This window comes from Mixophyes fleayi, chromosome 4 (genome assembly GCF_038048845.1).
Source record: "Mixophyes fleayi isolate aMixFle1 chromosome 4, aMixFle1.hap1, whole genome shotgun sequence".
Classification (NCBI taxonomy): Eukaryota; Metazoa; Chordata; class Amphibia; order Anura; family Limnodynastidae; genus Mixophyes; species Mixophyes fleayi.
In genome coordinates, this window is record NC_134405.1 from 60,253,354 (window position 1) to 60,275,178 (window position 21,825).

A 21,825-nucleotide genomic window follows, 5' to 3' on the forward strand; every position below is an offset into this window, starting at 1 on the left:
CCAGCTGGTACAAATTTCTGCAACCCCATTTACACCACTATCCCAGCCAGTGGTGGAAATGGAGGTGTATACGGTGGTACGCCATACTGCCACTTCTCCTACTGCCTTCATTGTAACACTATCACATTCCACTCACTTACATTTCCCATACCACCACTTCTCCTACTACCTTCATTGTAACACTATCACATTCCACTCACTTACATTTCCCATACCGTCACTTCTCCTACTGCCTTCATTGTAACACTATCACATTCCACTCACTTACATTTCCCATACTGCCACTTCTCCTACTGCCTTCATTGTAACACTATCACATTCCACTCACTTACATTTCCCATACCGTCACTTCTCCTACTGCCTTCATTGTAACACTATCACATTCCACTCACTTACATTTCCCATACCACCACTTCTCCTACTACCTTCATTGTAACACTATCACATTCCACTCACTTACATTTCCCATACCGCCACTTCTCCTACTACCTTCATTGTAACACTATCACATTCCACTCACTTACATTTCCCATACTGCCACTTCTACTACTACCTTCATTGTAACACTATCACATTCCACTCACTTACATTTCCTATACCGCCACTTCTCCTACTACCTTCATTGTAACACTATCATATTCCACTCACTTACATTTCCCATACTGTCACTTCTCCTACTGCCTTCATTGTAACACTATCACATTCCCCTCACTTACATTTCCCATACTGTCACTTCTCCTACTGCCTTCATTGTAACACTATCACATTCCACTCACTTACATTTCCCATACCGCCACTTCTCCTACTGCCTTCATTGTAACACTGTCACATTCCACTCACTTACATTTCCCATACCGCCACTTCTCCTACTACCTTCATTGTAAGACTGTCACATTCCACTCACTTACATTTCCCATACCGCCACTTCTCCTACTGCCTTCATTGTAACACTGTCACATTCCACTCACTTACATTTCCCATACTGCCACTTCTCCTACTACCTTCATTGTAACACTATCACATTACACTCACTTACATTCCCCATACCGCCACTTCTCCTACTGCCTTCATTGTAACACTATCACATTCCACTCACTTACATTCCCCATACCGCCACTTCTCCTACTGCCTTCATTGTAACACTATCACATTCCACTCACTTACATTTCCTATACCGCCACTTCTCCTACTGCCTTCATTGTAACACTATCACATTCCACTCACTTACATTTCTCATACCACCACTTCTCCTACTGCCTTCATTGTAACACTATCACATTCCACTCACTTACATTTCCCATACCGCCACTTCTCCTACTGCCTTCATTGTAACACTATCACATACCACTCACTTACATTTCCCATACCACCACTTCTCCTACTGCCTTCATTGTAACACTATCACATTCCACTCACTTACATTTCCCACACCCTCACTTCTCCTACTGCCTTCATTGTAACACTATCACATTCCACTCACTTACATTTCCCATACCGCCACTTCTCCTACTGCCTTCATTGTAACACTATCACATTCCACTCACTTACATTTCCCATACCGCCACTTCTCCTACTGCCTTCATTGTAACACTATCACATTCCACTCACTTACATTTCCCATACCGCCACTTCTCCTACTGCCTTCATTGTAACACTATCACATTCCACTCACTTACATTTCCCATACCGCCACTTCTCCTACTACCTTCATTGTAACACTATCACATTCCACTTGCTTACATTTTCCATACCGTCACTTCTAAATTTCCACCTCCACCACTCATCCTGGCTCATAGATCCTTTATACTTTTATGATTACTGACATTTAGTATTAAACCCTCACTCTATTATGTCGACCTACTTTCCCAGGCACACAATTGCAAACACCATTAACATTGGTAAAAAGTGAGTACACTATATTACAATTGAATACATATATATATATATATATATATATATATATATATATATACACACAAGTTAACCCGTGCATGATACTCATGCATTCTAGTCAAATCAAGATACTTAAGGTCTTAAAAAGGTTCTTGTCATGCATTTGGGCCTAGCCCTGGCCTCCTCAGGGGAAGATCGTTACTTCCCGATGCAAGCGCCCTTTTTAATGTGTGTTCATGAGGTAAAATTACCTCACGAAAATGAGTTTGACCCCTCAACTCGTGAATTTAGCCTTTACTACCCCTCCCACGGGGGAAAGGGGGGATGATGGAAGTTAACTGACTTGACTATTCTAATTTTTTTGTCAAATAATGTCAGTATACCAAATTTCAGGTCAATTGGATGAGCCCTTTCTGAGAAAATAGTTTTTTCCACACACACACTAACGCACGCCTCTACACATGTGTGTTCATGAGGTAAAATTACCTCACGAAAATGAGTTTGAGCCCTACTAAATTTCAGCCCTTTTTGAATTTTTTTCCCCACACACACTAAGAATTTAGTAGGTCAGTGTATAACTCTGCCCAGCAGGTGGCGCTGCAACTTGTTTTTTTTTTCCACACACACACACAGACAGACAGACGCCACTAAGCATTTATATATATATATATATATATATATATATATATACAGACAGTATTTAACTTATGTGCAAAATAAAAAACTAATTTGCACCCCTTGCTTTGTAACATGGTTTTGTCCAGGAGAAAACTTACTCAGTTTTTGCCTTACTTTCTTTAATGAATCAGGCCCATTGTGCATAAATAACTTTTACCAAGTTAACGTTATTTGAATGTGTCAAAAAATCATTTCCAGGTCAGACCCACAGGACACCCAACAAAGACATAAAGTATGCTCAGTAAATAGTATTTGTCTGAATCTCAAGAGGTAATTGGGACTCTTGCAGAATGTAGTTATCTCTGTCTTTCCCTAAAGTTCCAAGGGGCCCATAGAGCATCAACTTTTAATTGTTTGTCATGTAAGTCATTTTTCTGCAACTAACTTGAATATCCCAAGTTATTCACAACTTAAGTAACAAGAGATCTTTAAAAAGATAGTACGGATCTTCCTCATATTTCTTAGCCACGTTGCTCTGTTCACTCTAAGAAGCTACTCCTGATGTATCTGTGAACGTTGTCACACTGGTTCCACTGTTTTCACTGAATTGAGCCAACTTTCAAAAATAATTAAAAGAGTTAATCTCTCAGGTTATAAATGTTAGGCCTGATTCATTAAGGAAAGTAAAGCAAAAATAAGGAATAACTTTGCATCTTGGCAAAACCATGTTGCATTGCAGGGGGAGGTAAATTTTAAATTTGGGGACAGATTTATAGTTGGAGTAGGGCATGTCCTAGATCAACTGTAAATTTCAGTATAAAAATAAAGCTATCAAGTATTTGTGTGTTACATGAAAAAAACAGTATTTTTCTTATGTGCAAAATAATAAACTAATGGGCACCCCCTTGCATTGTAACATGGTTTTGTCCAGGAGCAAATTTACTCCTTTTATTGCTTTGTTCTACTTAATGAATTAGGCCCGTAGGCTACAAGTGCTATGTAAAGCTTGTTCCCACCACCTTTTTAGGAAGAGATGGAACTATGGCAGGGTAATACCGGGACAAGGGCAGGCAGAACACAGTAAGCGGGGTAAGCAAGGAGGGCACAGTGGAAGAGTAAAGGAGGTCACAGTGGAAAAGTAAAGGAGATCACAGTGGAAGAGTAAAGGAGGTCACAGTGGAAGAGTAAAGGAGGTCACAGTGGAAGAGTAAAGGAGGTCACAGTGGAAGAGTAAAGGAGGTCAAGTGGAAGAGTAAAGGAGGGCACAGTGAAAGAGTAAAGGAGGGCACAGTGGATGAGTAAAGGAGAGCATAGTGGAAGAGTAAAGGAGAGCACAGTGGATGAGTAAAGGAGAGCACAGTGGATGAGTAAAGCAAGCACAGTGGAAGAGTAAAGGAGAGCACAGTGGAAGAGTAAAGGAGAGCACATTGGAAGAGTAAAGGAGAAGACAGTGGAAGAGTAAAGGAGAGCACAGTGGAAGAGTAAAGGAGAGCACAGTGGAAGAATAAAGCAGTTCACAGCAGAATAATAAAGAAGGGTAAAGTGGAATAGAGGAGGGCAAGGTGGAATAAAGAAGGGCACAGTGGAGTAATAAAGAAGGCCAAGGTGGAATAAAGGTAGGCACAGTGGAATAATAAAGGAGGGCACAATGGAAGAATAAAGGAGGGCACAGTGGAAGAATAAAGGAAGGCAATGTGGAATAAAGGAGCGCACAGTGGAGTAATAAAGAGGGGCAAAATGGAATAGAGGAAAGCATAGGGGAATAATAAAAAAGGGCACAGTGGAAGTAGAAATGAAGGCACAGTTAAATAATAAAGGAGGGTACAGTGGCATAAATGAGGGCACGGTATAATAAAGGAGTGTAATGTGTAATGATTGAGGGCACAGTATGATTATGAAGGGGCACAGTGTGATGAAGGAGGGCACAGTGTAATGATAAAGGAAGGCACAGTGTAAAGATAAAGGAAGACACAGTAGGATGATGAAAGGGGCACAGTAAGATGATGAAGGGGGCACGGTGTGATGATGAAGGGGGCACAGTGTGATGAAGGAGGGGGCACAGTGTGATGAAGGAGGGGGCACAGTGTGATGAAAGAGGGAGCATTATTTGTCTTTTATACTTTTTACCAAATTAATTTGCCAAAAATGTAAAATATTATTACAAAGAACACATATTCGTCATTTATATTATTCATATAGCAATAAATGTTCGCTGTTTAGTGTATATATTTGTATTACTCTCTTTGTTAAAGTTTATTATATGATTTGTATTAAAAGAGAAGAAAAACTTTATTGAATGAACAAATAATTTATAAAAGAGGAGGGCACACATTTATTTCTTGCAGGGGGTAGCCACATATGCTAGCATTGGCCCTGACCAGGACTTCCTTGCATCATCAAAACAGAATTATTATTTTCAATGTATTTCACTCCTTCCAGTCTAAACTGGAATGGTCTATAAGCCATTTATGACCAAATGTAACTTATAGACTAGTCATTAGATCAGCTTTGCCAGTATTTGTTTTTTCCATCTGAATCACTGTAGATACCAACTATTAGAGTGGAGCTAAGTGGAGGGCTGATTCACAACAGCAGCTTAGCAGGAAAAGTTAATATTTTATGTGGTTACTAAGTGAAACTCAGAAAAGGAAGAAAGAGAATATCTACATTAACCAGTGATTACAGGTTTGGTGAATTACATTTTGTGAAAAGTAGAGGCCTGTGTTTGTGCCTGCAAGGTGTTTTATTCAGTCTATATGTACTGTAGGCCAGTGCCCTGTTGCCTTGTGTGTGTATATATATATATGTCTATATATGTATATATATATTTACTTACACACACACATATATATATATATATATATATATATATATATATATATATATATATATATATATGAATATATATATATATATATATATATATATATATATATGACAACTGGACTTACGCTTGCAGACAGGTACAAGTATGGCAACTCTCATGCAATCAGGTTACAGCTCCAGATGTATCTGGTAAATATTAGTGACATAATTTTGACATACATTTTGCATTACATGAGAGCATATTTCTGGGATCATAATATGTTTCCCCTCAAGGCTGTGAACCAGGTTGCTTCACCCATAAATATACAGCCATTTATTTAAACAATTCTGCATTATTATACAAACATTTTACTGAATTTGCCTTGCATACATAGCTAGAATTATGTTACTATCTCTGGTGTATTGTGCCAAGTGGCACGTCTACAGTCTCTGTAAGAGAGGGCACTTGTCTAAACTTGAACTATGTCGAAATATTGTTCTACTGCTCTTTTTCATGAATATCTTGTGGTAATATTTGTCTTTCATCCAGGGCCGGACTGGGACTAAAAATCAGCCCTGGCATTTAAAGCACACAGGCCCACGTGTTGTGGGCTCCATGCACTATATTGTTGCACACTGATGCTGGCGTAGTGTGCGTTGCTGGTGCAGTACAACATGATGTAGTATGAGTGTGTGTGGGGGGTATTTATTTCTCCTAATGACCCTCAACATTACATTGTTAGCACCCCAATTACATCAATAAATACCATGACAATACATTATTAGTGCCCAAATTACAGCAATAAATAACCCTGCACACACACTCATACTACATCAATCACCCCCACATTACAGCAACCGGAATTACCCTCACATTACAGCAACCAGAATTACCCCCCCTTCCCCACATTACAGCAACCAGCATTACCCCCCCCCCCCCCCTTCCCCACATTACAGCAACCAGCATCACCCCCACATTACAGCAACCGGCATCATCCTCACATTACAGCAATACCCTCTCCTACTTAGTAACAATACTAAGCCCCAAACACACTACAACATTGCCACCCCCAAGCCACCCCATACTACAGCAATACCACCAATTACACAGGTGCCATTGTAGGAAACCAATGTTTTGCTTTTTTCAAATCTCCCACAAAATAGCAACAACAGAGTACTTACACACATATAGGTAACAGGTACCCTTTTCCCTCAATTAAATAGTAATGGCAGAATTTTCATGAATCATTCCACATGAATGGAATGGCTCTCTCACAAATATATCAGAAACAACATAACTATTGAATGATCGTTTGAACTCATGCGGCCGCATTAAAAGTATTTCCATCTACAGCAAATTGTCAGAGAAAAATATATTTTTTACCACACTAACTGGATATGCGTCTTTTGTATTCATTTTAAATAACACAGTATATTAATTAAGGGGGGATAGAGGAGGTGGGTGAGAGATAATTGGATGTGATCTATCAGTTTGATTAGATAGGAAACATTTAGATTATTTACCTGGAGACGTCTACCCCCTTGACTCACATTCAGGGCCGACAAGACGAATTTTGGGCCCCGGTACAGTAACTTATTTGGGTCCCCGTCATATTTAACAATGAGAGACTTGCCTTTGGCAGAAGTTCATATTATGCCACACCGTAGTGCCCCCAGTTCATATTATGCCACATCGTAGTGCCCCCAGTTCATATTATGCCACATAGTATTACCCTCAATTCATATTTGGCCATGCAGTACTGCCCACAAATCATATTATGGCACAGTAGTGCCCCCAAATCATATACCATACAGTAGTGTCCCCAAATCACATACCATATAGTAGTGCCCACAATAGTGTCCCCAAATAACATTATGCCATAGTAGTGTCCCCAAATAACATTAGTGCCCAGACGAAAACTCATTCACAAATAAAAATTGGTACAGCATATTAGACTGAGAGTGTGAGTCCCAGGAGCAGCTTAATACACTATTTACAATGCAAATAAAAAATAGATATATTTACACAATGACAGATAAAATTTATGACAAGCAATGTTTTTTCCTCTTAATTAAAAATCTCTGTACAGATAAATATGCAAGAAACATTACAGCGCAATAATAAGCAATAAAGTGTTTTAAACATCATTGGATACACAGTAGTGCCCCCAGTGCAACAAAGGATGGTTAAAAACACATTGCACACGAGAAAATATATGAACTTACCTGATTATGGCATCCTGTGTTCTGCTATCCTACTGGGTGCACTGGGCGAGGAGGGATCAGCAGCTGTCAGCTCACACAGTCAGTCGGGAGCAGGGGCCGAGGGCAGTGGTCGAAGTGGAAATTTAGAAGTGGGGGTATGGAAAATATAAGTGAATGGAGTATGAAGGCTTGATTATTTTTTTTTTAACACTTGTCCCCTCTGTGGATTCCCATTTTTCATTACTACTTGTGTTTTATGATGGCTGCATCCCTGACATTCCCATTCTTAAGATGTCTCTCCCTTTACACTTTCTTTGACCTATGCCCCTGCACCATCTTCTCCTTTGTCCCTCTCACCCCTCTTCCTGCACCCCCTTTCCCCCTTGACTCTCTCACCCCTCTATCTACACCACCGTTTTCCCTGGCTCTCACACCTCTTCCAGCACCCTCTTCCCCCTGACTCTCACCCCTCATCCTGCACTCCTTTCCCCCTGACTCTCACCCCTCTTCCTGCACCCCCCTTCCCCCTTGGCTCTCACCCCTCTATCTACACCCTCTTTTTCCCTGGCTCTCACCCCACTATCTGCACCCCCTTTTTCCCTGACTCTCATCCCTCTCCCTGCACCCTCTTTCCCCTGGCTCTCTCAGTCCTCTCCATGCAACTCTTCCCCCCTGGCTCTCTCAGTCCTCTCCATGCACCTCATCCACCCTGGCTCTCTCAGTCCTCTCCATGCACCTCACCCCCCCTGGCTCTCTCAGTCCTCTCCATGCACCTCATCCACCCTGGCTCTCTCAGTCCTCTCCATGCACCTCATCCACCCTGGCTCTCTCAGTCCTCTCCATGCACCTCATCCCCCCTGGCTCGATCAGTCCTCTCCATGCACCTCATCCCCCCTGGCTCTCTCAGTCCTCTCCATGCACCTCATCCCCCCTGGCTCTCTCAGTCCTCTCCATGCACCTCATCCCCCTGGCTCTCTCAGTCCACTCCATGCACCTCACCCCCCCTGGCTATCTCAGTCCTCTCCATGCACCTCATCCCCCTGGCTCTCTCAGTCCTCTCCATGCACCTCATCCCCCTGGCTCTCTCAGTCCTCTCCATGTACCTCACCCCCCCCGGCTCTCTCAGTCCTCTCCATGTACCTCACCCCCCTGGCTCTCTCAGTCCTCTCCATGCACCTCATCCACCCTGGCTCTCTCAGTCCTCTCCATGCACCTCATCCCACCTGGCTCTCTCAGTCCTCTCCATGCACCTCATCCCACCTGGCTCTCTCAACTAGACGCCCCCCCGAAAATCGCAGCCAGCCCCCGAAAATCGCGGCCTCCCCACCCCCGAAAATCGTGGCCCCCCGAAAATCGCGGCACCCTTCGTGACACCCCCCCAGACTTGTTACTGAAACATTGCCATCTGACGTGCAGTCAGTGGTTAACAAGCACTTGCAATTGTCAGCAGGAGCGTTAATGGAGATTAATGAAGCACAGGATAAGGGGATTGGGGAGGAGCCAGCCACCAGGAAGTGTCGGGCTGGCCCATCTAGCCATCGGCCCTTCTGGCATTTGCCAGAAGTGCCAGATGGCCAGTCCGGTCCTGCTTTCACCACAATTCTCACATTGCAAATCTTAATTATGTTCAGTAAAATATAACTGACTTTTGTCATTTATTTCACTTGAAAGCTTTAATATTATATTATGTATTGTTTTGTTATGTTCGACTGAAGGTGGCCACACATCGAGAAAACCTGCAAATTAATTTGGGCACTCATGTGGGTTGCCAAATTGAAGAAAATCCAGCTTTTCCACTCTTGAGATGAATGAGCAGAATACTTCCATGTTCATTCAGAAGATGTGCGCCTACACAGGCGATATATGTCACCTTTCTCATCTCTAATCTGGCTATTATTGGATCAGACTGAACAACGTATGGCACCCAAGCATTCTGGTACAATGACGACACTGTGCAAGGCATGTGTTGGCACTGTTTGTACAGCGTGTAGTATGCAATAAGGTACACATGTGTTGGACTGTTTGAATAGCGTGTTTCTGACAAGCGAATGGGATATAGCATCTGCTATGGTGTTCCGAGAGCCCGGCCTGAAAGGTGATAGTGAGTTGGAAACTGTAAAACAACAATGACCAGCGTACTTGTCTTGGGTTCAATCTGCTGGCTAACTGCAGATATGCCAGGATCAGTGAATACTGTCCCCGGGTATAGGGCCACCTTCAGCAGATGTTTGCACTCCTCGAGTACCAGCTTGATGGTTAGCAGTTCCTTGACCCCAATGCCGTAGTCACTCTCTGCAGTTAACATATTTCGAGAATGGTATCCACAGGGGTGAAGCTGCTCCATGGTACTCTGCTGGGATAGTACCTCATCTGAGTCGATGCTGGAAGCATCCACCTCCAGAATGAGGGATTGAGAGGTGTCGGGCTGTTTGAGGATGGTGACTGACGTGAAGGCCTCCCTCAGGGTATTGAAGGCATGTACAGATTCTGGCGGCCATTGTTTATGATTGCAACCTTTCCTGGTAAGGGCCATTATCAGTACTACCACGTGGAGTAATTTCTTATGAACTGCCAGTGGGCTGGAGTTTCACCAGATCCCTTTTCAGCTCTGTGCCAAAAATTATTTACCAGAGGAAAAGTAGGCAGGTCTGCTCAAACTGACTTTTATTCAATTTTCTCTATAAGTGGTTGGCACGTAGTGATTTGAGCACCTCCTGCACTTCCCGGTGGGCCGTAAGGCAAGAACAGAAGATTAAAATGTTGTTCAGGCAGACTACGACATATGAGCTCAGGAGGTCTCTGAATATATCATTCACTAAGCCCTGAAAGATCGTAGTGGCATTTCAGAGCCCAAAGGGCATCACCAAATATTCGTAGTGGCCGTCCCTTGTGATAAAGGCTGTCTTTCACTCATCTCCTTGTCGAATCCGAATAAGGTTGTATGTCCTCCTAAAGTCCAGCTTGGTAAATACAGTGGCCCCTTTCAGGTGGTTGAATAGTTCAAAGGTGAGTAGGATGGAGTACCCATTCTTAATAGTTATGGCATTGAGACCCCTGTAGTCGATGCAGGGCCAGAGTGACCCATACTTTTTGGCTACAAAGAAGATCCCAGTTCCATCGGGTGATTTGAACTTTTGTATAAATCCCTTCTCCAGATTCTCTTGGATGTACTCTAACATTGCCTGGGTTTACGACAATGATAGTGGGTATAACTAACCCAGGGGTGGGGACTTCCCTGGGACCAGTGCGATCCCGCAGTTACCTTCATGGTGGAGTGGCATCTGCTCTCATCTGTTTGCTGGAGTCGCCTGAGAATTCAGAAAAGTGGGAGAGAAGGACTGTTGTAATCTCAGAGTGGCATAGCATCAAGGGGCTTCCTTTGACATCTTTGGTGAGAAAATGTAATGGACATTTGATCACCCATGCCCTGATCTCTGAAGAGGTCCAGTCCAGTGTGGGTGTGCACAGACGTGGGCAATGTAGCTCTAAGATGATAGGGTGGATGGCTTGTTGTAGTTCCAGAAAGGAGATGAGTTTGTAGTGAAGGACTCCCATTTGCATGTGGGTAGCAGAGAGAGATGTTTGGGATTTAACTCCCATCCACAGAATGAGTGGGGTATTTTGAGAAGTTTGAGGTCCCTGCCCTTGGCAAAGTCAGCAGTAATGAAGTTGCCAGCCACCCCGGAATCGATAAATGCCTGTACCCCGGTGTTGCCCCTGGGACTACCAAGGGTGATGGATATCATAATGAGTTTGGGTTCAGGGAAGGTTTATACTGAATAACTGCATAGTCCAGTGTCCCTGGTCCTGACTATGGCCTTTTCCTGATTTCTTGGGGCATTGCTCCAGCAAGAGAACTTAGATAGCACAGGACAAACACAACTTATTCTTAAAGCAGTGTTCTTGCTCTTGTGGGGTAAACCATGCTTGGCCCAGCTGCAACATACTCTCCCACTGTGGAGGATCCTTGGTAGAGCTGGAGGATGGAGGATGCCGCTGATGCATTGATGAATGCTGTAGAGTCCTGGAGGTGAGGACCATCTTGCTCCCAGATGGGAGAAGCCCACGCCAGGGCCTAGCCAGATAGCAACGAGATAATGTAAGCTACCCTAGTCCTCCGAGAAAAAATATCACTGGGGAATAGTTCAAAGTAAATAGAGACCTGATTTTGGAATCCTCGGCAGCTGCTGGGTTCCCCTCCATATACCATAGGGTTGGGGATCTGTATGTGGTTGGACCCTGTCCTGGTGCTGTGACAATTCCTGCAGAGATAGCATTAACTGCACTTGGTTATTTGCTTGGCTGTCCACCCTTCCATTGAGGTCTTGCTGGAGACCCATCGCGGATGGAGCTCTGTCAGAATTTGGGATTTTGTATCTACAGGGAAACACACCGGAAGATGTATGGATGTGATACAAAACTGAGATTGTCCCACTGGAATACACTGAGGTTTTTCACACTGTAGGCAAACTTCTGAGGGTACAGGCTGAGTTCACTAGAGAGAGATTGGTAACATGCAAAGGAGTACAAAGAGTGTGTAGACACTGCCTGGGCAGCACGTAGTATGTACTGGGATACACGGATGTGTTGACACTTGTGTTCAAACACTTTTACCACTGTATATCTTCTCTAGTATATGTTACTTGTGTCCAACATATAAAGTCTCCTGTAGAATTAGATAAGATCATAATCCAGGTGATTGATAGTAATGTGTTTCTCCACAAACACGTGGTTCCATCTGAGCCGTAATTGTTATTATGGTATTATTTTTTTACATTCACTGTTTCTTAACTGCCCCATATAGATTATTACAAGTGTATACCAGTGCTGCTTTTTCTAAGTGTTACATTTGGGATAGCAGTTACCCTAAGCAACAGTGATATATACTTCTTTACACGTACTAGTAATTACGTCTATATTTTTACTGTTTTTAACACCAGTTGTTTACCGGTTTTAATTAACAGTGTAAAGATCTATTTAACACAGTGAGCCTGATGCAGAGTTGAATGCAACTTGGGCATAATTTACAGCCCAAATATGGGCACACAAAAATAAATTATTTCTGCGAATATGTCGAGTCACACGCATCTAAAGATGAGCCCAGCTCTGCATAGTAACATATGTGCCATGTTTACGGCAGGCGTACTTAAAAGCACATACACAGAACCTGGTCATGTATTTGCAATAACACTTTATAAACATTTGCTTCCTTAGGGAAAGGTGCCTATGCTAATAGAATCAGTGAAACGAAGGTGCGCTCCTTTAAACTAATGAAATATGTACAAGTGAATAAAATCCTTTCAGAGCATGCAGTCAGGACAATGAAGACCACTGTGTATGTGAAAACAAAAGAAAATAAGGGGCCCTGAAACAAAAAAATATATAAATCACTATTAGTGATTTATATATACCGTATATATGTTTTGTTTTTGAGAGTGCCAGATTATATTTTCTTTGATTTGCTATTAGGCTTTTTATAATACAGCTGATCTAACTTTCCTTCTCAAATACGAATGAAAGTAACAAACATTTTTTCTTTTAACTACACAAACAAAATCATATAATATATGCATGTTCATTGAAGAAAGCACTCAGCAGCTTCAGAGATGAATTTACAATCAGCCAATCAGGTCTGCATCAGCTCTCAATTACGCAGACACGCCCTTACTGTACTTGGCTTAAGATAGAATGCCCCTTCCCCCCACCCCTGGGTCGAGACTCAGACAGGCAGCCCAGTGACCCAGCCCAAGGTAGCCCATTATGGCACTAGCTCCAGCCCAGATAGCCCCTCCCCCTCACCTCTGCCACAGGTCCGGCTCAAGTGTGGATTCATTCAACACTGCATAGGCATAGGTTCTTGCAGTTTATTTAGTATGTATGTGTGACAGGATGGACCGCCTATGCCACCCTGTCTGTTGTTGCTGAGAACCGGCTGGGCTTACTTTGCCACCGATCCCTTTCGTTATCCCAAATGCGCCCTCTTACTGCAGTAGGAGGGGCTTACAATGCTGCCACCACTGAGCTCCTTCTATGGCACTCAGAACCACGTTCCTTCTGGGTAACTGACGCTGCTAGCGTACCTCGTTGCTGGTGTACCCTGGCTGGTAACTCCGGACCTCTTACTATGGATCCGGGTTGCTGTGAATGGATCCCCCCTGGCCTATCACATTGACCAGGGCTGCCGGGTAGCAGACAGAGCGGTGGTACTGGAAACGCTTGGGTCCAAATCTCAGAGACAGCCGGAGAACGGATTAGATTTAGGGTCTAATCTGTAGATCACAGGAATACAGCAATATTGAAGATGATTCCAAGCAGGTCTTTGAAGCAAGATGGTTTATTTGCTCTCACTGGTTAAAGGTCCCAGTGATCAGTATACACTAAGCAAATTCACACAATTTACACTACAGAAACAGGCCTACATTCATCTCTGCACCAGGCCAAATATTCCCAAATGTTGGCATTAAATGTGACTTGAATTTTAGTCACTTTTGGTTTTAAGATTACTTTTGTTCATTTGTCGGATGTAAAGTTCATACATAGGACAGGTGAGAGGGTAACATCAACTTTAATAGAAATAAAGACAGTTTCACCATCGTCACAGGAAAGGTTCAAACTAAGTCAGACTATGGGTTCCTCCATGATGATAATGGCAATACATTAGCTGGATTTAAGTAGATTGATTGCTTCTTACAATAAATTGTATCAATAATAGCAATGATTATTAGAATGCATTTTTTGTGGAAGTAATCCTATTGCTATTTATTGACAACACTGATAACATATAAAATTAGGTTGACCTTGAGGGACTTTTTCCAACCTTGCTAATTCTATAACAGTATGTGAGTATGATTGCAATAGTCTTTAAAATGATTTTAGACATTTGTGCATATGGAGTGTTTCCAATGAAAGTGATACTTGCAAGACGCTTTTTACCTAACTACATTGTTGTGACCTCTGCTCATTGTATTGTACTTGTCCAACATTAGATCATAAACAAAAGTCATCTGAATTTCACAATTTTCTTATTATATAAACAAGTTGTAACCAGTATATTCACATTACATTGTATAACAATATTTAATCTAATGTCATTGATTAATTATGTATTTTCCCACTGTTGTCACATAATGGATGTACATGTGGGGTAATGCTGTGGTTTATCTATGTAATATAAAAAACACAAGTTCTCATTTTCAGTAGACCGTGTGCACATTAGAACAATAGAATGTGTTCAAGTTGGGAGGACAATGCAAGTTTTATAAGGAAGTTGGTAAAAAAGAAATACTAGTCAGACACTGAAATATCTCATGATATACGTGTCATGGTAGAGAAATTCTGTAAGCTTTAGTTTTAGGACAAATATGAATTTATACCATAAGCAAATTGCAATGTAATAAGAACAGCTCAGAACGTGTTTTCCACTTACATTAAATAAGTATTGATATGGATTAAACCATCTTGCAAATTGTGTCATGTGACATCAGATTTCCTAAGAAGTGATCTGAAAGGAATTATGTACCTGAGGTTAATAGAAGCATTTGTCAGTGCTCCAGGGTTCTACATGTCATTGCTTAACAACCATCAGCACCAATCAGATCTTCAAAGGTAAACTTATTCAACATTCACTTTACACCAACAGACAATGGGAAAATAACTTTTACAACAGAAGTACCACTATCATACTATTATCTGTGACCAAGTTTCAGCAGCTCAACGTACATATTTTCAGGGAGTTCTCAAACCCCACCTAGTTAAAAGGTAGTAGACCTGACCTAGAAAGAAACCTTACTCAAGCTTTTACACTACCCAATCTTCTCTGGGTACCTAAATCATGGCACCCATCATCCACTGATCTTCCCAGAATCACGAAAGATGCTCTCACGGTTTGGGATAAGACTCTTAGGGTGACGGGGTGACGGATGACTTGACCCTTCCTACAACCAATCTGTTGCTCTCTGCTCTGACCAAACTTATTCCTGACCTCCATATCTCTTTCTGGATTAGCAAAGGCATTACCTCACTCAAGGCCCTCTCCTCCAACCAGACTCTCTTATCTTTTACAAAACTGAGAGAGCGCTTTGACATCCCTAAGAATTACTTTTTTAAGTATCTACAAGTTCGGCATTGGCTCCTCTCTCTTCGTTCCTAACATCTTTCATTACAACATCTCAACTGGGAATTAATTTAAAAAAAGTCCTTTTCAGCTTCTGTGGGAGGGAGACATCGGACAAGAGCTTGATCCAAACCAATGGGAGTATGTTTTCTGCACCGTATGTCTCGCTGCTTAACCCATAAGGAGGTGATGTATAAACTACTACATAGGCTTTACTTCACGCTGATCAAACTCCATAAGATTCCAACTTCTGTTAGCGTCATTGTGGGGAGCCTGCTGACATTTTCCACATCTTTTGGAAGTGACCTGCGAGTGGTCCTCCGTGGACCTTAGTGTTTGCGTTGATAACACCTTTTACAACACTCACTATCTGTCCTAGCCCAGACATTGTCTTCCCACACCCCCCCCCCCCCCTCCGACCTCTCTGGGAGACCCTTACCTCATTGGCCACATACTCATTTTTACCCATGCCATGATTGCCCAGGCCTGGAAGATGCCATTAATCCTCTCATCTCCAAAATTATCTCTAAAGTCCAACTGAGTTGTGAAACCATAGGGGTCTCGTACTCCTTCTCTGCCTCATCCCCTCACATGAAGTGGTTTGCTTGGAGGGAATATATTTCGGCTCACCCTATCCATCATGGCTCCCAATCCACACAAGGAGCCCTCTCACACTATAATTTATGTACCTCTTCAATATTATGTTCATGCCTATTTGGCTGCTCTGGGCATATTTCTCATTTTGGATTGGATTATATACTCACGCTGCATTGTTATCTCCGGCTAACTCCCCCTACCTCACATCCATTTTCTTTTTACTTTATACACCCTTATCAATTAAACTCTCAATAAAAATCATTGTTGAAAGACAAAAAAGGTATTAAACCAACTATTAGACATAAATAAAGACTGTCACAATGGCTGTGAATCTAGTGGTGGAACAGAGGTGAGAGCTTTTTTTAAACCTATGCTGGTGAATCAAGTAATGGTTACACACCTGCCTACTGTACAATAAAACAGCTCTGCTTTGTTGCTCTCTTCATACAGGTGATACACTGATTTATACAACTGGAAGCCAAATCTTGCAATACTGAGGATAAATGGTAGTATAAATATTTCTGGCACCTATATCAGATAGATATAAACATAAATAATGGGTCCATGGTCAGTTATCGTGTTGGGAAGTTTTCGGATGTGAAGTGGTGGCAGTCTTAAATGTAGCCATTATCCATTTTTCCAAGGATTTCATTAACCTCTAATTTGTTCATATGTTCAATTTCCATTACTCTTATATTTGAAATTGTGTCTTCAAAACGTTTCAACCATGTTTTCCATTAGTCAAACTTCCACTTTTACACCAATTTCAGTCAGTCTCTACTGGGAATTACTATGGCAGACACCAGCTCCCAGCACAGTGCCTGAACTTTATTTTTTTACTATACCTAAGAAAATTATAGATTTTTACAGGACAAATGAATACAAGTGGAAATTCACTTTTTCATGAGCCTTCGCTTACCTACTTGCCGAAAATGAACTGAACCCACAACATATATCCCTAATTTTATTCCGCAACGTCTAACACTTCCATGGACACCAACTATGTTACCTTTATTGGAGGATTGTTCTATGAGATTGCTTCCCCCAAATGTACAGTAAGAAAGCCGGGGTCCAGTAGGAAACACAATTGCTTGCTACATATGAATTGGGTGTCTCCCAGTGGCGGATCCAGGAAGGGGCGATCGGGGCAATTGCCCCCCCTAGCAGGGGCTTGCTGCCGGCGGCTGCACACTATGTGCAGGTCCGCTCAGCAGTGACAATTTGCTGCCCGGCTGCTCTGATTGTGTTTTAAACACAATCAGAGCAGCCAGGCAGCACATTGTCACTGCTGAGCGGACCTGCACATACTGTGCAGCCGCCGGCAGCCTTAAAAGGCAGAAAGGGGGCGAGGCCTAAATCGCCCCATCCCCCCTAAATCGCCCGGGGTAGAAAATCTTTCTAGATCCGCCCCTGATGTCTCCTCATGAGAATCACACAAATCTTCAAACACACAACAGTGACGTTTAATAAAAACATCTTCAGTCTTGATTTAATCCATAAAGCAGACCTCCCAACGGTCCTGATTTTAGGCGGGACAGTCCCGATTTGAGGACTCTTTCCCACACTGCAGATTGGGACAGCTTTGTCCCAATTGGACCAGAATAGTGGGAGGAATGTAGAAATCCATTTACTTACATCCAGCAGTGAACGGGTGTTGTATGAGCTCAACAATTGTATGGTCAAGCAAGGGGCAGCCAAGTGACTGAGAAGCACAATAGACACCTGCAGGGGTGTGGCCCCCCGAAAATGATACCATGCCCCTGTTGTTACATGACCACGCCCCATCACCCTCTCCGAACAGCCACAATGTTGGGAGGTATGTTAGAGGGGTCTAAGCTGAGAAATATACTCTGAGAAAATGAAAATGAATGAAAGGAGTCATTGAGCCTTTACATGACACTTACACTTTTGCACAGTGCACCTCTTCAGATTTTTCTGCCTCCCCGCACTGGCATTGTGGGGAGACATCTCCAGAGAGAGGACAGTATGCACTCATCTCCATGTGCTATATGTGGACCATTCAGGTGCAAAACCAATGAGTCCTGTGCACAGTGTAAGGTCCACTGTGTGCAGACAAATACACATTAAGACTACAGCAGGCCCTTGTCATTCCTTATCCTGTTTAAACCACAAGAATGGAACATGATGTATGTTTATGTTTAGGGTGTGGGGGGGACATTTGTTTACAAAGTGAACAATAGCGCAGAGCCAATGTAAATATGTCGTACATAATATGTTATTGTAGTTGAAAAAGTAACACAGGTAATTGTGTTAATAATTCTCTCATTAAACAATTAAGCATGGTGTACACCTCAATTCGATGCAATTAAAAATTATTAATTTCATGGTCTACGGCAATACATCTGATCTTTTGGGTGTGGGGATCCCACATCTTATGCCAGGACACTTGATCTGTTGCGTGGGAGTGTTGTGAATTTCTCACCTCATCAGGCTATGTTTGGCATGACGCTGCTTGTTGTGAAGATTCAGATCTATGCCTACAAAAAAGAAGCTTATCCAGTTTGTAGTCACGTGTATAAGGACATGTTGTATTTTCTATGTTTATTGGACACATCAACTCTGTAATCTCCAGAACACCGTATTTCATTCCCATCATGCGCTGTTTAATTGATACGCTAATAATTTGCAGATTATTGACTTAATAACCTGTTAGATGACTGCAGAACATTGCTATTATTGAATATGCCCATCATCAGTTACAGAAACTTAGACTTTAGGAATAGACTCAAGACTGGGTTTATTTTGGACCCATTCTTCTCAAACATTTGTAACTCTTAAAATCCATAACTGCAAATCATTTTAATGCAGAAGCTAATGCTTAATGTTAAATTATGACACAGAGTCAACCCAAGTTCATATATTCATTGCAATTGTTATATTTAGCTGCTTGTTTAGACTAGGGATGAGCGCGCTCGGATTTCTGAAATCCGAGCCCACCCGAACGTTGCGGATCCGAGTCGGATCCGAGACAGATCCGGGTATTGGCGCCAAATTCAAAAGTGAAACTGAGGCTCTGACTCATAATCCCGTTGTCGGATCTCGCGATACTCGGATCCTATAAATTCCCCGCTAGTCGCCGCCATCTTCACTCGGGCATTGATCAGGGTAGAGGGAGGGTGTGTTAGGTGGTCCTCTGTGCTGTTTAGTTCTGTGCTGTTTAGTTCTGTGCTGTTTAGTTCTGTGCTGTTTAGTGCTGTGCTGTGCTGTGCTGTGCTGTGCTGTGCTGTGCTGTGTTCTGCAGTATCAGTCCAGTGGTGCTGTGTGCTGTGCTCTGTCCTTCTGAGGTCAGTGGTGCTGCTGGGTCCTGTGCTGTGTCCTGTTCAGTCCAGTGGTGCTGTGTCCTGTGCTCTGTGCTTCTAAGGGCATAGTTATTTCCCCAATATTCCCCTGTGTTTAAAAAAATAAAAAAAAGTTTTTTTTATAAAATACCAAAAACTACTTTAATATTTTTTAATTACCACAAAATTTTCACAACCAATCCTGCAGTATAAGCCCATTGGTACTGCAATATTACCAAGTTCACACATTCAGCAGTAAAAGTCCAGTGGTACTGCAATATTACAAAGTTTACACATTCTGCAGTATCAGTCCAGTGGTGCTGTGTCCTGTGCTCTGTCCTGCTGAGTTCCGTAGTGCTGCTGGGTCCTGTGCCGTGTCCTGTTCAGTCCAGTGGTGCTGTGTCCTGTGCTCTGTGCTTCTAAGGGCATAGTTATTTCCCCATTATTCCCAAGTTTGTAAAAAATAAAAAAAAAGTAAAAAAAAATAAAAAAATTAAAAAAAAAAAAAAATATATAATAATTATAACCAAATTTGCAAAACCAATCCAGCATTATAAGTCCATTGGTACTGCAATATTACCAAGTTCACACATTCAGCAGTAAAAGTCCAGTGGTACTGCAATATTACAAAGTTTACACATTCTGCAGTATCAGTCCAGTGGTGCTGTGTCCTGTGCTCTGTCCTGCTGAGTTCCGTAGTGCTGCTGGGTCCTGTGCCGTGTCCTGTTCAGTCCAGTGGTGCTGTGTCCTGTGCTCTGTGCTTCTAAGGGCATAGTTATTTCCCCATTATTCCCAAGTTTGTAAAAAATAAAAAAAAAGTAAAAAAAAATAAAAAATTAAAAAAAAAAAAAATATATATAATAATTATAACCAAATTTGCAAAACCAATCCAGCATTATAAGTCCATTGGTACTGCAATATTACCAAGTTCACACATTCAGCAGTAAAAGTCCAGTGGTACTGCAATATTACAAAGTTTACACATTCTGCAGTATCAGTCCAGTGGTGCTGTGTCCTGTGCTCTGTCCTGCTGAGTTCCGTAGTGCTGCTGGGTCCTGTGCCGTGTCCTGTTCAGTCCAGTGGTGCTGTGTCCTGTGCTCTGTGCTTCTAAGGGCATAGTTATTTCCCCATTATTCCCAAGTTTGTAAAAAATAAAAAAAAAGTAAAAAAAAATAAAAAATTTAAAAAAAAAAAAATATATATAATAATTATAACCAAATTTGCAAAACCAATCCAGCATTATAAGTCCATTGGTACTGCAATATTACCAAGTTCACACATTCTGCAGTATCTTGTGCTACATATAATGGAGACCAAAAATTTGGAGGATAAAGTAGGGAAAGATCAAGACCCACTTCCTCCTAATGCTGAAGCTGCTGCCACTAGTCATGACATAGACGATGAAATGCCATCAACGTCGTCTTCCAAGCCCGATGCCCAATCTCGTAGTACCGGGCATGTAAAATCCAAAAAGCCCAAGTTAAGAAAAAGTAGCAAAAAGAGAAACTTAAAATCATCTGAGGAGAAACGTAAAGTTGCCAATATGCCATTTACGACACGGAGTGGCAAGGAACGGCTTAGGCCCTGGCCCGTGTTCATGACTAGTGGTTCAGCTTCACCCACGGATCTTAGCCCTCCTCCTCCTCCCCCCCCCTACAAAAAATTGAAGAGAGTTATGCTGTCAGCAACAAAACAGCAAACAACTCTGCCTTCTAAAGAGAAATTATCACAAATCCCCAAGGCGAGTCCAAGCGTGTTGGTGGTTGTCAAGCCTGACCTTCCCATCACTGTACGGGAAGAGGTGGCTCGGGAGGAGGCTATTGATGATGTAGCTGGCGCTGTGGAGGAACTTGATGATGAGGATGGTGATGTGGTTATTGTAAATGAGGCACCAGGGGGGGAAACAGCTGATGTCCATGGGATGAAAAAGCCCATCGTCATGCCTGGTCAGAAGACCAAAAAATGCACCTCTTCGGTCTGGAGTTATTTTTATCCAAATCCAGACAACCAATGTATGGCAATATGTAGCTTATGTAAAGCTCAAATAAGCAGGGGTAAGGATCTTGCCCACCTAGGAACATCCTCCCTTATACGTCACCTGAATAACCTTCATAGTTCAGTGGTTAGTTCAGGAACTGGGGCTAGGACCCTCATCGGTACAGGGACACCTAAATCCCGTGGTCCAGTTGGATACACACCAGCAACACCCTCCTCGTCAACTTCCTCCACAATCTCCATCAGATTCAGTCCTGCAGCCCAAGTCACCAGCCAGACTGAGTCCTCCTCAATACGGGA